General features: G+C 38.8%; 1 long non-coding RNA gene across 1 annotated transcript in view; it reads left to right on the plus strand.

Moving 5' to 3' along the window:
• LOC135200020 (uncharacterized) overlaps positions 1 to 19,079 on the plus strand; it is a 178,230-nt gene extending 159,151 nt beyond the window's left edge. The window contains exon 3 of the long non-coding RNA XR_010311176.1: positions 18,813 to 19,079. This is a non-coding gene — a long non-coding RNA (uncharacterized LOC135200020). The remainder of the gene's footprint in view (positions 1 to 18,812) is intronic.
• The last annotated feature ends 213 nt before the right edge of the window (positions 19,080 to 19,292 follow it).

The raw sequence follows: 19,292 nt of genomic DNA on the forward strand, positions 1-19,292 counted from the left end.
CCACGAGCGCTGTCTCCTCACCCATTCGCCGCGTGACTCGTAATGACGGCGACCGAATCGGACGTAAAAAGAAAAAATAAAAAGAAAAAAATACACGGGAGAGATATTGAGAGAGACACTGACTGAGAAAATGGTCAGATGGCTTGCGGAGAATAGATTCCTACCAAGGATGCAGAAAGGAATTTCAGCCTTGCAAGGGCAGTGAGGGTAATATATTGAAGGCCAGACGCAACTCCAATTGTTACCCATGATAAACAAGCGGAATCACATGCTCAGGAAAGTAGGAGGTTAATGATACTTTCCAGAAGGAATTCTCTTCGCAATGAAGGATCAGAGCTTGACGTTTACATTTCGCTGAGATTTGAAACGCGAGTTGAGGTCATATCACACATGGTTTTTTTTTTTATGGTTCAGGAATGAATGAATAGATAATAGTCTAACAATAGTAATTCTGAATACAGGCCTCGTACAGTTTGCTCTGTTCCAGAATGAAGGACGAAAGAGAGGAAATCATTTCTCTCCGATTCCAAATTCAAGAGAATCTGGCTGTGTTGGGCCCACTGTTCATTTCGTCGAGTTCCATTTTCTGCGACTGCATGGGCGCTTGACTTCCATGCTTTGAAATTTATTGTTTTTAATAAATTACGCACAAACACGTTATTGAGAATTCAATCAGACTGAAGGAAATTAGCACAAATATAATAAACTTTTAATATTGAAACGACCCCGAGCAAAATACACTTGAAATTTTTTTTTTCTGAAATTCAGTATGATACCCCGAAGTACATCCGATATCTTGATACAAAAAAATAAAAACCGAAAAATTTTTATATCATTTTTGTAATTTTTATTTTTATTTTTATTTTTTATGTCCATATTTATTTTTGCCGCCTAAGAGTTGCCCGTGCGAGCAGAAGCAGCAGCCTGCGCTGTCACAAGGCCAGCCTGATGAAGAAGCAGTCTCGTTTCCAAAATATAAATAAATAGATGTTCAGTCTGACGAGAGAATGTTTTCGTTAATAAGGAAAACCTCCCTGGTTAACCGCGTCTGTCTTGGCTGAAATTTGCTGAAATTTGGACAGTTGCTGCTGAGTGGGAGAGGGCAAAGGAGGAGGAGGAGGAGGAAGAGGTGGTGGTGGACAGGTGACACGAGGAGGAGGAGGAGGAGGACAGGTGACAGGTGTAGAGAGAGGAAGCGGCGCGTCCTTGTACCGCCTGGGGCTGGACTCCTTCGACCTTGGGTCCAGCATAGTTGAGATTCCAGCGGAGCAGGATCATGCAGCATTTGAACCTCCTCCTCCTCCTCCTCCCCTCTCCCTCTGTCAGTCCCTCCCTCCCTCTCTTCTCCCTCCATGTCCCCCTTTGCAATTCTTGTTCCAGCACCATCCATCCCAAAAAATGCCTCCTAACGCCTTCCGAAGTCGAATGCAGACAGATTTTCGTTTTCTAGAAGTTGCCTATTATTATTATTATTATTATTATTATTATTATTATTATTATTATTATTATTATTATTATTATTATTATTATTATTTGTGATCATGGTTGTTAAAAATCACGGGGTCATTGTGAGGCCTCCTTGTGATTTACCATCAAGGAAACAAATTCTTTGTTTACATTTATGTTCATATTTAAGGGAATAACTTCATAAAACAATGAGCGAGTAGATGGTGTAGGAATAATAACCTTCAATCGGTTTTAAGACTTCTTCTGGCAATAGAATCAGCTTCCAGTCGGACTTCATTACAGCCTATAACGTTGGCTTTGAATATTTGGGAGTGAGGAATTCGTAAAGGATTCTGTGACGTTCTCCAGGTCCTGATATCCCGAACGCAGTTATAGAGTCAGTCATACTATGATTTACAAATCATAACGTGATCAATGCACTCTGTCGCGGCTGTTGGATAAACGATACGAGAAAATCAAACTTTTTTTTATTTTTTTTTTTTTTATTTTTTTTTTTTTTTTTTTTTTTTTTTTTTTTTGGGTACCAGACGGTTCCTTTTTATCTCGAAAATTTTCTGCCCTTGGCTCACTCACATACTTCACCAGTAAGCGAGTCCATTTGTGCGTTGCATCACACGCCTTCGGAGAGCGCCCTTCAAGGTCGTTTTTCAAATGCGCTCGAGGAATGACACCAGGGGCGTCTCGACAGGTTTCTTCCCAAAACCATTTCGTCGTCCTTTTTTTCCCACCCACCCACGCCTCCGGTGGCCAGTTCCACCCACTCATTCCGGAGCACAATTTCCTCGGGTGCCGCACAGGATCCAGCAAAGATGATGAGAAAATTAAGTATGTAATCGGTAGTATTAATGTGTTTTTATTTTGAAAATTAATCCTGTGTGTATGTGTTTAATTTAACACCCTGTTTGCGCGAGCGCTGTCGAAATTTATACATGGTCCCTTTTTGTCCTGATGCAAGGTCTGCTCTCTCTCTCTCTCTCTCTCTCTCTCTCTCTCTCTCTCTCTCTCTCTCTCTGTGTGGTTGGATCACTAGACGAATGCGAGGGATAACAGTATCCTTAATGTTTTTGTCGCCAAATTCCGCACGTTCTTCTGGCGGACGTTGCAAGTGCGAGGTGATGGATTCCGGAGGCAGAGGGAGATTAATCATGGAATCATAATCTCTCTCTCTCTCTCTCTCCTCCTCTCTCTCTGTTCTGCTTCTCTCTCTTTCTCTGTGGTTGGATCACTAGACGAAATGCGAGGGTATAACAGTAATCCTTAATGTTTTTGTCGCCAAATTTCCCGCACGTTCTGGCGGGGGGGGGACGTTGCAAGTGCGAGGTGATGGATTCCGAGGCAGAGGGGAGATTAAATCATGGAATCAAAATCTCTCTCTCTCTCTCTCTCTCTCTCTCTCTCTCTCTCTCTCTCTCACTGACGAGTCGTGACCTTCAAAAGTTTTTTTTGTTGCATTTGTTTTTCGTTTTCTTCATAAATTCTCAGCTAACTTCTGGCATTTTTTTCTCTCTCTCGTTCTAAATATTGTGGTATCCTGGTCCTTATTGTAACACTGTTATTCTGAAGAAAGCAATAAGGAAAATTCACCAGCTGACATCCCCCCCACGCGTCATGAGGAAAGTCCGAAGAATTCCAGAGGCGCTCTAAACATCATCAAGAAATTTGTGTTAACGGGACATTCTCCACACACCAGTGATCACCCTAGTACCTGCAAGGAAATGTTTCCTAGCGGCATTTCAGTGATGTTTTCTTTCTCTCTCTCTCTCTCTCTCTCTCTCTCTCTCTCTCTCTCTCTCTCTCTCTCTCTCTCGGGGAGGAAATTTGCCACTAAAACATTCTCGCCCGCCCTAGTGTTACGAATCTCTTCTCTCTCTCTCTCTCTCTCTCTCTTTCTTCTTCTTACTGGTTAACTCATGCACCTGTGGTTAACTTTCTGGCACCAGTGCTTAAGAAATGTTGACTATAAAACTTAGACTTGGTTGCGAATCTGAAGCTCATGAAAATGAGAAAGATGATGGTAGAAGGGGCAATACTTTAAAAAAAAAGGTATATTGGTATTCACCTTTTCTCTCACCAGTGGTCGGTTTCATCTAACATATTAAGCAGTCTTTTAATAACTACTGAGGTCTTCGTACACATGACCGAATCTGACGAAAGCGTCAGTTTTTGCCCGAAACTGGTCAGTTTCCATTTGCATTCGAAAATATGGGAAATAATGAAGTTTGCAATACTCCTAAGACTGAAGACTCACTGTTTTTCGTATAACGACCTATTATTTGCCAAAGGATCCAGTCTTTTGATAAAAAAAAAAAAAATTTAATAATTGGAAATGTGGAGACAAATTGACAGTCGTGGAATCCAGTCTCGCGGACTGCTTTTGTTGCATGATCGCAGGGAGCGTTTATTGATGCATTCTTGTGTGATTTTGGCGCAGAGGGAGGCCCGTGAGCAGATGTTTTGGGGGACGGAGTAAAATTGAGGGGGAGGGGGGCTGCTTCATGACGATTTGGGCACTGATAGGGGTGGGGTTGGTTGGGGGCGTTCTTACCTACGTACGTATAGGTTGCTCGAGTGATTCCAGTCCTCTCAGACTGGTGCGTCCTTTTATCATTGCTTTAGCCCTAAGTAGTAGTAGTAGTAGTAGAGTAGTAGAGTAGTAATAATAATAATAATAATAATAATAATAATCAGCAGTGGAACCACCTTGGGGAACTGTTGGAAGTTAATACATACATACATACATACATATACGTATGCGCGCGCGCGCGCACGCACGTCGTGCTCTAAAACGGACCATCCAATACGCCCACGAAGACACAGCTCTAATTCCTGTGGCCTCGTCCGCAAGAGTATATGCCAGGCCACATGCAGGTCCCCTGTTAATGGTGACCATGACGATCTTCCAGAGCTGCTGGATGTGATCCGAGTGAGGAATTTCAAGGCAGTTCTCTCTCTCTCTCTCTCTCTCTCTCTCTCTCTCTCTCTCTCTCTCTCTCTCTCTCTCTTAAGTTTAGGCCAGCGCCGTAGAAGTCATAGAATGAAGCTTCAGTTCCGAAAGTCAAGTCACCTTTGAACAGCCCTGCAAACCATCGTACTCGAAGCCCATTTGCAGTTTTTCCCAAAGGCATTACTGCTGAGAATCTGAGAGGGTAACTGGGGCTCTCTCCCCGTCGGTATCCCTGGGCACACGTCCCCTATCTTCCCGGGCCAAAAACTAGAAGTGAAGATCTGGACACTGCTGCTTTGGAGGCGAACGTCTCTAGAAGCCTCCATCCTCCCTTTTGACCATCTACGTGTGCAGATTCACTAGGGCCCATCATCTATATGAGCAGGAAAGCCTTAACAGAATCATGCACAGGCGTGTATTTCACTTGTGTATCATAATTAGCCATATAACTTCCACTAATTTATTTACTAATACGAGATAAGCGTTGTCGTTCAGTGCAGTAATCCGGGCAGCTATGTGACGGACACGTCTCATTCACGTTGGATTAGATGAAGCTACGTTTGATATCTTTTATTTATTGATTTTTTATTTTAATATTTATTTTATTTTTATTTATTTATTTATTTTATTTTTTATATTTATTTATTTATTTATTTATTTATTTATTTTTTTGCTGAAGACATTTGAAGGGAATGAAAGGCGTTGATACAAGTTCCAAAATTGGGGAGGTTCTTTGAGGTCACTTTGTTATCCAAATTCTTACGTCGAATATCATTTGCGATAGTGAAAATAAACCGAGCATTTGCAAGCATTGTGGTAAGTAATTGGAAAGGTATCGAAGCATATATAAAAATTTACGTATGCTTCCTATGAAATTTTTATATATAATACAGGAAAGTTGACATTCTGTAATTAAACGCATGCGCAGATTGGACCACCGTATGCTGCCTTGTTATTCTGTTTGTTTCTGTAACTATGGACGATCCTGGCTAATTATCATATGTCAGAAAATGTATTCGTTCTGATACACTAGGCAGAGAGTTTCGCATTAGATTAAAAGCAGTGTCTGTTTTGATTATTCTGATTATTGACAGGCTTACAAGAAATCTTTCCATATGTGAAGCAAGAGCATTGACTGTAAATTCTCGTTTAATCTAAAAACGTAAGTATTTCAGACTATGATAGTTATTCTAAAAACGTAAGTATTTCAGACGATGAAAAGGTTGAGTGCAGTATGTACTGATGGAAAGCATTGTTTTTCGAACCCAAGTATGTCCTGGGCATACTGTGTTCGATGCGTTTGTTTACATCGCGATAAATTTTAATGCGTACAAGTCGTGGGGAATCATACCGTTAAAAGCAGCGTACGTAGAGACGTCCACGAGCGGTATTATGCATCTTTCTTCACTTCACGACGGAACCTTCCGCAATCACGTTGTTTATAAACAGTGTTTGTCGAGGGAATGAAGCACCTCTATGTTCTCCGTGGCCCTTATCCCCGTTTATAAATGCTCAGTGAGGTGAAGCAGTATCATACTGATAATTTACACACACACACACACACACACACACACACACACATATATATATATATATATATATATATATATATATATATAATATATATATATATATATATAGAGAGAGAGAGAGAGAGAGAGAGAGAGAGAGAGAGAGAGAGAGAGAGGTGGTATGGTTCTGTAGGGTGACTTGTGGAATTTATACTGGTGACAAGGTTGCATATTTTGGAAGTCTCCTAAGTAATGAGCGGGATACAAGGTTACTGGATGTACTATGCAGAGGGTCTTAGTATCTAAGCAGGGCAAAAGTGAATGAAAAGTAAGAGGTCAGATATCGGGCAACTATAAAAAACGGTATTTGATTACGTATGTAGGTATCTTACAACTTATTTCTAATTCTGGCCAGTTCATTGTCACTTTTTATAGAATTATACTATTTAATATGAACAGAATTGGAAGCCCGTTAAAAGGTAACATGATTCTTCATTCTAGCGACTTATGCTGCACGTGTGTTTAATGTAAAAATACACACACACATTATATATATATATATATATATATATATATATATAATATATATATATATATATAGAGAGAGAGAGAGAGAGAGACGAGAAGAGAGAGAGAGAGAGAGAGAGAGAGAGAGAGAGAGAGAGAGAACTTTCCAAAGCTATTTGCTTCAGTATTCCCTCGCAAAACAAGGTGCTCGAATCAGATGTAACAGTGATAAGTGTTTAACTTAAATTTGGCTGTGGCGTTCGTCACTTCAGGTATGTTGTCGTGTTCAAGACATTCATTTCCAGTTACTTGAGAAATCTTTTCGATTATTTATTCTAATAGAAATTTCTCTTGGACAACAAATTTGGAATTCATTCTGGGAATTATAAAAAAACAAGAAGAAAACGTTTATTTGAAAAACGATGTTGAAATTTGCAATAACAGTTTGGCCCGAAAACTATTGAATGAATAGGCCACGTGGCCCCGTTTCTGAAGGCAGAAAAATTGAGGTCAGCACCAAATGTTAAGAAGTATTTTGTCCCTGGCTAAATTTCAGCCAAAGGCGAGGTCCAGGATTTTCGGCATTTTCAATTTTGTCAGAAATTAGCTTTTTAGAAAATTGCAGAAAATTGCAGTCTATCAGGTACGATGTTTACCTGGGCCTCCAGAAGAGTCAGGAATATCGACTGAATGACGTGACAGCTGATATAGTTGAGGGGCAAAGTGTTTATCACAATATTTCATCTCGAGTCTTTGCTAATAAGAAGCAGTTTTAGATGGACTGTGTTTAGATGCATTGCCTAATGACCCCTTGATTCGTCAAATCAGTCTGCATTCTTGAACGCACATCTGAACACATTCCACGGAATCTCTCAAGGTTCGTTGCTGTACCTGGTTGATGATGATGAATAAAGCAAAAATCTGACAAGGAAAAATATAGTTTCTATCGCTTCATAAAAAATTCTTATCCATATCGTCCCTGGGGAAGAAAATCCTTATGAGAGAGAGAGAGAGAGAGAGAGAGAGAGAGAGAGAGAGAGAGAGAGAGAGAGCGGGGGTGGGGGGGGTAGGCAGGCAGGCAGCCAAGACATCTTCCATGGAATCGGGATGTGGCCCTTTGTGGAGAAGGAGGTTGGGGTGACGTCAGGTAAGTAGAATGAGGAAGAGAGGCAACCCCCAAGGACGTCGCGCGACATACACGCACACACTACCACCACCAGCACGCGCGCCTGCGCACTTTCGCAGACATGGCGCCACACCGCCAACACTCCATAATGTATTGGCGAGATGAGCCACCCTCCCTTTCTTTCTGTTCCTGTAGGTCTGTCTGCCCGTTGGTGTGCGAGTAGACGAAAGGAAGAAGAAGTAGAAGAAAGTTATGCTATGTGTGCCACCCACAAGTGGCAGTAAGCCTTCTCACTTTCAGGTCCATAAATAATACCCAGTAAGAGGGATTGTGTATATAACCTTTTTGACTGGGCTGCATTACAAAGCAACGGTTTTCATCGCTGTGGTGCTGTGTATCAGAGTGAATATATGCGTAATATACAGATGCACACTATATATATATATTATATATATATATAATATATATATATATATACTATATTTATTAATATATATATAGATATTATATATATATATATATTATATATATATATATATATATATATATATAATAATATATATATGTGTGTGTGTGTGTGTGTGTGTGTATGTATGTATATATATCGAGTTCATTCTCGCCTCAGTAGATAAGATAGTGAATGTGACAGTAAATTAAATGCATGTTCTGTTTTGTTTTCTGGACCTGAACGAAAGTTATAGAGAGGCATATATATATATATATATATATATATATATATATATATATATATATATATATATTGAAAAATACAGTTTCGTGTATATTGTCAGTTTTTAGACTATTGTGGGCTTTTATCTTGTGTACATATAAATATGTGTCTGTGTATATATGTAGGTATTTATGTATGTATACGTCCGTATTTCTGCTATTATTGCCCATTCAAAAACATCATCTTAGTTTGACAAAAACCACCAGAAATTTTGACATAGCATAGTCCTCGTTTGAATGCCTCGTGTCATTTTAAATCTTCGAGAAATCAGATGAGTTAAGATAATTTTTCGGTATTGTTAAACATCATGCTTCTCTTTTTGTGAATGTTCAAGTTCCAGAGACTACGTAGTTTAACAAGACTGTAGTATATAGGACTTAACTTCAGACAATTTTCAGAAAGAAATGTTCAGACAAATTTACTTAATTTTGTCTTGATTGGACATTCATCATCATAATACGTACAAAAGTTCTTATGTATTCAACAGCCCTAAAATCTGATGAGTCAAAAAATCAATATTTAATCATTGGTCCGTTATTATATGTTCAATACAAATTGGTTGATAGAAAGGATGTCTCGGGGAGTTGGTTTAGAAACTTATTTTTTTCAAATAAATGTAACATTTAGATCTTTTAAAGTTACTCGAGTTCTCTGCCTTAATTAGTTTTAGTTCCTTAATCCACAAGTATTGTAAACGCATATAGACCCCTACTTCAGGTAAGGAATACGCTCACAAATTCTGATGACAACCTTTTCCACGTCAACAAGAGATCTGGAATTATCGAGATAAGTCTTCAGAGAAACCCAGGGAGTTGCAAAATGTTGCAGCGGTCCTACACGGAAATGTTCTGAAATACGCAGGGAGGGTATTGTATATAAAATTCTTATTCACACTGAAGGTCTAAAAAAGTTTACCCGACCACCCCAAGGTGGTCTCTGGATCTTGGGTTTCCCGCGGTAGTACTAGTGTTGTGTTGATGCACAGAAAACGCGGCGCTGCACTGGTGAGGCCTCTTCGACGAAATTGGCCCCAAGCGTCTGATTATCTTTTAGTCTCAAGTAGAGCCGACTGTGATCGTGGTTTATTGGAAGTCGTCGTGTAACGTCATCAATTTAGCCATGTGTTTAAGGATTAAATCACCATCGCTTTCAAAGGACACAGAGAATAATTTTCCTCCATCGTATCGAAGGTGAAGGAGCCGCCGTGAGTAGGGTGATCAGGATATCACTCCTCCTCCCTCCAGGGCCCCCGTCTGCACATCCCTGCCTTTTGCGAGTCGAGTGGCGCCAAGTTGGGTAGTAGTAGAAGAACTGAAGAAGAAGAAGAAGAAGGTGTCGTGGCACCAGTGGTTGACCAAACATGGTGGTAGTGCCACACACATACCGCGCTCCATTCTTACCTCTGATTCATAGTCCCGGTTCCAGCGTCTCTCGGAGGTTAAATAACAACGACCAAAATAGAAATAAAAGAAAAAGAAAAAAACTTGCAGAGTATTCATAACATTTGTCAATTAGCGGACGTTTGTACTCGGCAGGGTTTCGCACAAAGGGATGTTTTAGCCTGTGATCAATTGTACTATCGCCTGGTTTTTCTTCATTAGATGATTTATAAATAGCTATACTAAACATGGGCGCTGTTACAATGAAGTATTGACTCCATAAGGTATATATTGTTGTCTGTGATTATCGTTGGCTGCTGCTAATGGGGAATTGACGTTAAAGTTAAGATTCTCTTTATTTTTTCGTTTTAGTTTTGTTTTCTTTGGTCGTTTCCCACTTGTTTACTTTTTTCAAGGTGTTATAAATTGATGTTATTAATGGGCGTCGACTTATTGGTTTTAATATTACCTTTTGGTAGTGCAATGAAAATCAGTTGAGAGCGTATATTAATTTTTTATTGTAAAACGCCGAGTGAATTGCAATAATTTAACTGTCTTTTACCTCGAAAGGTTGCTTTTGAAATAGCTTTATTATTTTCAGATTTTTATTTTGCTTCCCGTGTGTTTCCATCTTTGATTTTTGTATTATTCATCATTTTCAAGGCAAACATCGTTGAAATGTGAATCCTTATTATTTTGTTTAGGTTTTGTCTTCTCTGTTTCATGATTATTTTCAATGCTGGTTCTATTGCGTTAATATCTTGCCAAGTGGTACTTTGGGAGCTCTCTCAGTCATTTACAGTTATTTAACAACATTTTATGGCTAATGAATGATTTATTTTTACTTATTTATATTTATTTTTTAATATATTGCCATTTGAAGTTTTCCATGATTTTTAAGATTCTTTCTATTATGTTCGTTTCATTTTTCATATATTTTTTTTTATTTCAAGGTTCTATAGGTCGTCGGTTTGTATTCTATGTTTATAACTTTCTCGTTACTGGATCATCATCGTATTTAAAATTAAGAAAAATTTTATTATTTGCAAAATAATGTCCATATTTTCGCTTATTCAATGTAGAGTACGTTGATGATCAAACTGAACAATATTACAGAAGAAAATTACCATAAATGTAGGTTTCCTTCTAATCGTATTCAGACAAATGTTCCGCCCTGAAACATTGAAAGTCACGAGTTGTGAGTTTCCTCTTTCCGTCTTCAAATATTTTGTGTGAAGAGAAATAGTCTGCTTTCAGTCTGCATGATGCGCCTTTTGTGGTGCACTGTAGGCATTACTCAAGGTTCCTAGCAGCGTGCCTTCGACACCTAGCTGCAACCACTTTCGTTCCTCTTACTGTACCTCCATTCATATTCTCTTTCTTCATCTTTTCACCCTCTCCTAGCAAATGATTCATAGTGCAACTGTTTTGAGGTTTTCCTCCTGTTACACCTTTCAAACCTTGTACTGTCTATTTTCATTTCAGCGCTAAATGACCTCATAGATCCCAGTGCTTAGCCTTTGGCGTAAATTCTATTTCAATTCAATTCAATTTTGGGATCGGTGGACTGGCTACTTGAATTATGCTCCTAAAAGTCAGACTTTTAAAACAAGTAATTAAGATAAATTGATAAATTGACAAATAAATATTGACAAATCAGTGATCAGGCCCAGTAATTTAGTGCTTTAGCAGAAATATGTGGCAAACGGATAATTAGATTTAGACATACAAACCCAGTATTACTGTATATGAGGCAAAATCGGTTCAGCTTCATTTTAACATAGTCACCGATCACAAGCAAACAGATCATAACTCGTTTTCTTTGGAGAATCTTTGTTTTCTATGCCGGGTTCTTAAAACCAGAAACTGCTAAAAGTAAGACTATTTGAACGAATTTTGTTACCATTGTAATCACTTGCAAAGTAGACCGAAGTTAGTACCTTTCATTACAGACATTTCCCTTCCGATCGTAATGAGCTCTGAGCTTCGTTTTGCATAGGATGATTTTCAGTCCTTAATTTCATTCACGCCGTCATCTTTTCAATATTTTCAAAACTTCTTTAGGGAGCTCCCTCTGTTGTAGACTATGTTGTTGATTCCGTCACCATCATAAACAATAAGGAATATGCTGACCTCAGGAGGACACTTAACACTTATTTCACCTTTTTTCTGTCATCTCTGAAGACTGTGGTGATGTAGTACCGTCACTTACAAGTCCTCTGGATATAATACCCTTTCTTTCACAATGCTTATCCAGTGCCATCACAGACCTCACTCATATATTATGATAGAAGATTTTGACACTTTTCTCATCGTTCTCTCATGTTGTGATACTTGTGTTGTCAATGATTGAATGAAACATGACATTTAGGGTATCGGCCAAGAACTGTGGGATGCTTTTAGCCTTTCAGTTCCGAAGGCAGAGGGAGTTGGAGGGCGCGGAAAAGCAAGATGAAAGCCAGAGAAAATAAATGAGATGAAGTGTGCTATAGTAGATTCACATCAACCATGCATTTGATGTCTAGGCCAGTCACTTACGACGCTTCTGATTGGCTCTCTCTCTAGAGTTCACATAGGCAGGATGTATGTTCCACCTCTCTATAGAGATACGTCTTTCAAAAGTATCCCCGAGGAGAGTTGGAACATACATCCTGTCTATGTGAACTCTCTCGAGAGACTGAGGAGACTTTCCAGCCCTGTGATTGGCTTATGAACAGCTAATCAGGAGCGTCGTAAGGGACTGGCCTAGACATCAAATGCACGGTTGATGTGAATGTACTATAGGAAGTACTATTGGAAAAGGTTGGACAGCAAAATGGAAGAAAGGAAACAGAAATAGAGACTAAAGAAAAGGGCTACAAAGAAGGTGTAGACAAGGGCTGAAGGAGCAATAAAAACACTGACTGTACTTTAGTATACTGGTGATGTGCATTGGCGGCACTAATCCCCGCAAGACACGCCAATAATACTTATCAAGATGGTTCCAATGTCTACATGAAAACCATACTTGACTACAAATGAAAGTCCCCACAACTTTCAGACGCACAAGGAATTATATTGCTATACAAAATACTTACATAACTCTAGATCACTAGTCTATTGAGATAGTATCGAGTGCACAGATCAGAGCGTAACTTTTAGTAGTTCAGAAACTCGGTATGTACATGGATTCCAACAGAGCTGAAGAATAAGTAGTCCTACCCAAAACAAGGGTACAATTTAAGAGGTTTACAAATGATTTTCACTTCAAAGAATGAATATTGCATCGGATGTATATATGCCCATTTTTGACAGAATGCTTATGCTGTTTAATTCTAACTTCTAAATCCTTGCCATTTTTCATTAGCATTCCTTTTATTGTGTTAGTAAAGGTAAAACAAGGTTAACATCAAAAGATTTTAACAATGATTTTATGGCTTCAAAACCGCTGAAATAAGACATACTAAGAATGTTCTTAGAAGTTTCTTTCTCCAAGCTATTGCCACTATAAAACTTTTTGTGGGCTTTATTATAGCAAATATATAATATAAGTGAAGGATAACGTAAATCTGTCCCTATTTTTCTTATGTATTCGATTTCTTGATCCAAAGACTGACAATGCGCAGTGCTCGTAAAAACATAGAAGCAAAAATAGATGTTTTGATATTAAGATGGTGACCTGAATAAAAATGGACAAAAGTTAAGTTGTTGGTCGGTTTCCTATAAATACTGAATTTGCATTGAAATGGTTCTCTGTATTAAAATATCGAAGAAAGGGGGCCAGTTGTCTTTTCCAATTCTAAAGTAAAGTTAATTGATGGTACCTGGTTATTTAATTTAGAGAATAAATTTACTTTCATGATTTTGAGGGAGATCACAATATTTTTCTAGTTTACTTCGGGATGACGCAATCGTCAAAATCATGTTGGCATAATTAAAGGTATTGTTAATGGAGGAGGTGCCAGCGTTAGCCATGAAAGTAACTTCCCTGCTCTTTATTATTAAGAAAAGTTTGAGACCGATCAGCGATCGCGTTACAAAAGCTGGTAAGTTAAAGTATCCTAAGTTTAGATGAAGTTGATTACATATCAAGTATGCAAGTCCTACTAGATGATGGTACGACTTTAAAAATTAATAAAACCTCCATCAAATCATAAAAAGAATCTTTAAAGGTAAAAAAGAACTAATAGGTCGGTTGTCAGTCAAATTTCCCTCGTTATCTTACTGTACGGATTAGTAAAAACACAAAAATAATCCTGTGCGGGCTATTATCAGTAGTGTTGGCTCAATATCATATCAACTTTCGAAATATATTACCAACTCTTGTCCCCGTTATTTGAAACTATCTCCGATTCTCACATATATAATTCTCTAGATTTAGTTCATAATTTAAACAAAATCACTTTGTCCCACTGATAGATTCGTTAGTTTTGATGTTTGTTCTCTTTTTACTAAAGTCCCTATAAATTTTGTCTTAGAATATCTTAGTAACGAACTAACCCGTCATGAATTACATCTACCTGTAAGTCATATTATTTCACTCACAAGGTTTTGCATTTGGATTATAATTTTATATTCAGTAGTGAATCTGATAAACAAACCTAGCCACTGGGGGAAGGCAAGCCAGCCCAACTCAGTGCCGGTCCCAAGCCCGGATAAATAGGGAGGGTTGGAGTCGGGAAGGGCATCCGTCTGTAAAATCTCCTGCCAGAACTTTTATGAAATGAGTCTTACAAGGAATGAGAATAGGGCTAGGTTGTCACCCGGAAGTGACCCACAGATACATCGCCCTAACTCGGTGGACATGCAAGGGCTACCGCATCGGGAGCGAGTGCGGCTAAAGAAGTGAGCTCGAGAACTACGAGTAGGAAGGTATTTGAGGGTGAGAGACGACATAAACTTATGCCTCTCGCGGTGGTGGGGTAGGTAAAAGCTTCTCTGACGTTCCTGGATTTGAATGTCTTCTTCGGTTCGTGCCCGGGACCAGAAATCTATTATCGTGAAAAAAAAAAAAAAAAAAAAAAAAATTCCCCTTCGGTTAAGCATATATGAAAATATATTCATTCCGAGGTAGAGCGAATTAGATATTAAAGGACATTGTAACTCGATGTATGTATATGAATCACTGTAATGTGAAATGACTTAAAGAAAATGCTACGTGTTGTCAAAAGCACCACAACGCTACCGGAGTCGAGGTCGGTTGATGTTGTCTCCAAACCAACGAATTACCTGAGCACGAAAGGTATTTGAGGGTGAGAGACGACATAAACTTACGCGGTGGTGGGGTAGGTAAAAGCTTCACTGACGTTCCTGGATTTGAATGTCTTCTTGGGTTCATGCCCAGGACCAGGCAAATCTAATATCGTGAAAAAAAAAAAAATTCCCCTTCGGTTAGCATATATGAAAATATATTAATTCCGAGGTAGAGCGAATTAGATATTAAAGTACATTGTAGCTCGATGTATGTATATGTGTAAGTGTTACATAATGAAAATATGGAATGTTATTCCATATATATAAAAAACTAAAACTATGATTAAGTAAAACCAGTGACCCAAGAGGTCAACCAGATTCCTTGCAGGAATGTGATCAGACCAGAGACAATAAAGTATGCTAAGATGACGTATACAATAAAGTAGGCTAAGATGACATGCCGTCACCTGTGGTCCTTCATTTGTTTTGAAAACATTAGTCCAAGCATCCTGCTTGAGACAAACACCGTGTCCTATAATTCAAATGGCCTACGTGATTTGTAATCTATGTCATCTGTATGTATGTTCGAGCTACTGTCTGCTTCCTTTATGATTTGTAAACGAGATTGTAGTGAGATTTGAATTAGCCATCATCATTGGCAGACCTGTACAAATTTCCTCTGATCTTCATCATGTAATCTCAGAGAATCGAACTATTTTTTGTACTCAGTGTTTTCTACTAGAACCTCACATCAGAAAGAGATCGAATGAAGTTATAACTATCATCATGAGTTTTAACACATCGTCGTCATAACCAAAGAAGATACCGACTTCGTAAGTTATCATCAAACCCCAAGACACTCCAATGAGTATGGAAGTGCATAACCAACAGACTTAGCGTAAGATTATCGCAAGTCTAACATAACCCAACAGGGCGCCTTATTATACAAGGCAACAGCCCTTTCATATGAATCATGGTAATGTGAAATGACTTATATAAAATGCTACGTGTTGTCAAAAGCACTACAACGCTACCAGAGTCGAGGTCGGTTGGTGTTGTCTCCAAACCAACGAATTACCTGAGCACGAAAGGTATTTGAGGGTGAGAGACGACATAAACTTATGCCTCTCGCGGTGGTGGGGTAGGTAAAAGCTTCACTGACGTTCCTGGATTTGAATGTCTTTTTCGGTTCGCGCCCGGGACCAGGCAAATCTATTATCGTGAAAAAAATAAATTCCCCTTCGGTTAAGCATATATGAAAATATATTAATTCTGAGGTAGAGCGAATTAGATATTAAAGGACTTTGTAGCTCGATGTATGTATATGAATCACAGTAATGTGAAATGACTTATATATATATATACATATATATATATATATATATATCTTTTAAAAAAGAAGGTGTGGCAGTGAATTGTTAATCTCAGCCTTTTCTGCTCACTGACAGGAGGGCTTAGCGACAAGCGCTTGATTCCTCGAAGGGTGCTGAATTGAAAGAGTCGGAATTGGTGACTAAGCGATATGGGTTTGACGACCCCTTCGCAGGTCACATGACTGGGTGCGGCACTCGGTTGTTATGCCATTCCAAAAGGCGTGACCGTGTGTGTTCGTGACATGTAATGTATGGGGCCCAATAGTCTAAGATGCCAAAGAAGGTGACATTCTTCGATTACCAGTGTTGTGGTATAGAATACATTTGGAGGAGGACTCGAGGGCACACCCATCGCAAGATGGGTTCATTGCATTATAACAGAGAATAGGTTCTCTGAAAAGACTGACTATTTAAATGCATAATTAATCAGACTGTGAGATTTAGGGGAAAAATTTACTTAATCTGGTTCGGGATGGTAGAATGAGTTTACGGTCTTTTGAGGGTCAGACTTTATTCTTTTATTTACTACATTTTATATTCATTTTGTTCCATTTAATGTTTAGCTAATTTGGGAAATAAAAGTATATTTTGTTCATGAGACTTACCTGTCAGATATATATATAGCTGTATTCTCTATATATATCTACCAGGTAAGTATGAACAAACTTGATTGTATCATAACAATATCATTTTTGTATCTACAAGGATTCATTAGCCCAGCTTGATTCCATTTGCAGAAGAATAACCAGCAACGAGAGGTAAGAGGGTTGCCTGTTTGTTTAATTTATTAAAACCAGTGCCATATAATTTTAAGACTATATTTATATATATTTATATATATATATATATATATATATATATATATATATATATATATATATATATATATATATATATATATATATGAAGTGGATTCTGTTTTCTTAACTCTCTCTTTTCGTACGTTTTGGTTATCGTAGACACTTTTGTTTGAAATTTTGCCTCATTTATTGTACGTTTCCTCAGTTTTTGTATGAGTGCTTGGAAACGCTCCATCCGGGGCCCAGCGCATGACCGGGCCCCATATGAAGCACCCAAACAAAGCATCCCGTTTTTTCTCATGACCTATTCTGGCTTTGTTTCTCGTCTAACAAGCATCTCCGCACTCGTAGTCCACATACCTGCATGTGTTTCTTGTGTTTTGTGCTAATTTTGCCATAAAACTCATTGCAAAGTTCCCAGTATTGGGCCAAAGAAAGCTGCAATCAGCTCTATCCTAGCAAAGAAACATGAAATCAAGGCAGCTGATGTTGCAAAAGGGGTCACTTCATTATCTAAACAAAGATCGCAACTAGTGGAAGATGTTGATGTTGGAAAGCTGTTGGTGTGGATCAACGAAAAATGGTTAGTGGGGGATGGTGTGTCTGAAGCAATCATTTGTGAGAAAGTTAGGATGTTGCATGTCGATTTAAGTAAGAAAATGCCAACAACAAGTGCTGTTCTTAGTGATTTCAAGGCCAGTAGAGGCTGGTTTGAAATATTCAAAAAGTGTACAGGCATCCATAGTGTCGTACATCATGTGGAGGCTGCGAGCTCAGATAAACATCTCTCCAAAGAATTTGTTCATGCCAAAACGGACCTATATCACACAAGAGGAAAGTTCATTGCCAGAGCACAAACCTATGAAAGAGGCTAACTCTTGTTCTGTGGAAATGCCTGTGGGGATTTCAAAGTGAAGCCTTACTTGTGTATCACTCAGAAACTCCCCAAGTGTTCAAGAAAAACAATGTCATAAAGAATAAATTGCCTGTGATGTGGAAGGCCAATAAAAAGAATGAGCCACAAGACAAATTTTCGTTGAGTGGGTCAATGAAGTGTTTGGCCCAGGTGTGAAAAAATACCTGCAAGAAAATCAATTGCCCTGGTAATGGACAATTCTCCTGCACATCCTCCTGGCTTGGAAGACCAGCTATCAGACGGATTTAAATTCATCGCTGTCAAGTTCTTGCCCTCTATTAACACTCCTCTCATCCAGCCCATGGACCAGCAAATCATCTCAAACTTCAAGAAATTGTACACGAAGGCAATATTCCAAAGGTGCTTTGAAGTGACCTCACACACGGCTTTGACCCTAAAAGAGTTCTGGAAGGATCACTTCAATATCTTCAACTGCATAAGCCATATAGCCAAGGCTTGGCAGGGAGTGACTTCCAGGACAATGAACTATGCTTGGAAAAAATTGTGGCCAGTGTTACCTCGAGAAGGATTTCGAGGGGTCTGAGGCTGACCCTGATGATCCTATGCCTGTTGCTGAGTCTATTGTGTCTCTTAGGAAGTCCTTATGTTTGATTGGAGTGGCGAGGATGTGGAGGAGGTAGTGGATGCCCACAGGGAAGAGCTAACCACTGAGGGGCTGCAAGACCTTCAGCAGGAACAGCAACAGACAGTGAGAAATCCGAGGAAGAGGAGTAAGAGAGAGAGGATACTGTTCCTACTTTAGTAATAAAAGAAATGTTTGCCAAGTCGAGTGATTCACAAAATTTTGTTGAGACACATCATCCTAATAAAGATGTTGTAATCCATGTCTCTAACATGTTTAATGACAACGGTTTGTATCATTTCAGGCAGATATTGAAGAGACGTCAGAAGCAAATGTCTCTGGAGAGTTTTGTTGTTCGACAGGGGTCCAGTGACTCTCAAGCTGGTCCTAGTACCAGTAAAAAACAAAGTGGGGAAGTAACCCCAGACAGCGCCACTAGAAAACAGAGAAGTAACACCAGATAGGTTCAAGATACCTGAAGTCCTTCTGGATGGGGATTCCTTTTCCAAGCATTAACCTCTCCTCCTCCCTCTCCCCTCCTCTCCATCTTCCATATGCTAACAAGTCTTCCATAAAGGTTAGAGTGATGTTAAATGTTCATTATTCATTTATTTTTATTTCCCATTCTTTTCTGTATGTAAAACTTTGTTTATTCCCTGTAAAATGTATTTTTTTTATTATTTTGGGGGTTCTGAAACATTAATACTATTTACATTATTCCATATGGGAATTATTGCTTTGGTTTTTGTACATTTTGGATACCGTAGGAGGTTCAAGAACGGAT

The sequence above is a fragment of the Macrobrachium nipponense genome, chromosome 26, assembly GCF_015104395.2.
Source record: "Macrobrachium nipponense isolate FS-2020 chromosome 26, ASM1510439v2, whole genome shotgun sequence".
In the NCBI taxonomy this organism is placed as follows: Eukaryota; Metazoa; Arthropoda; class Malacostraca; order Decapoda; family Palaemonidae; genus Macrobrachium; species Macrobrachium nipponense.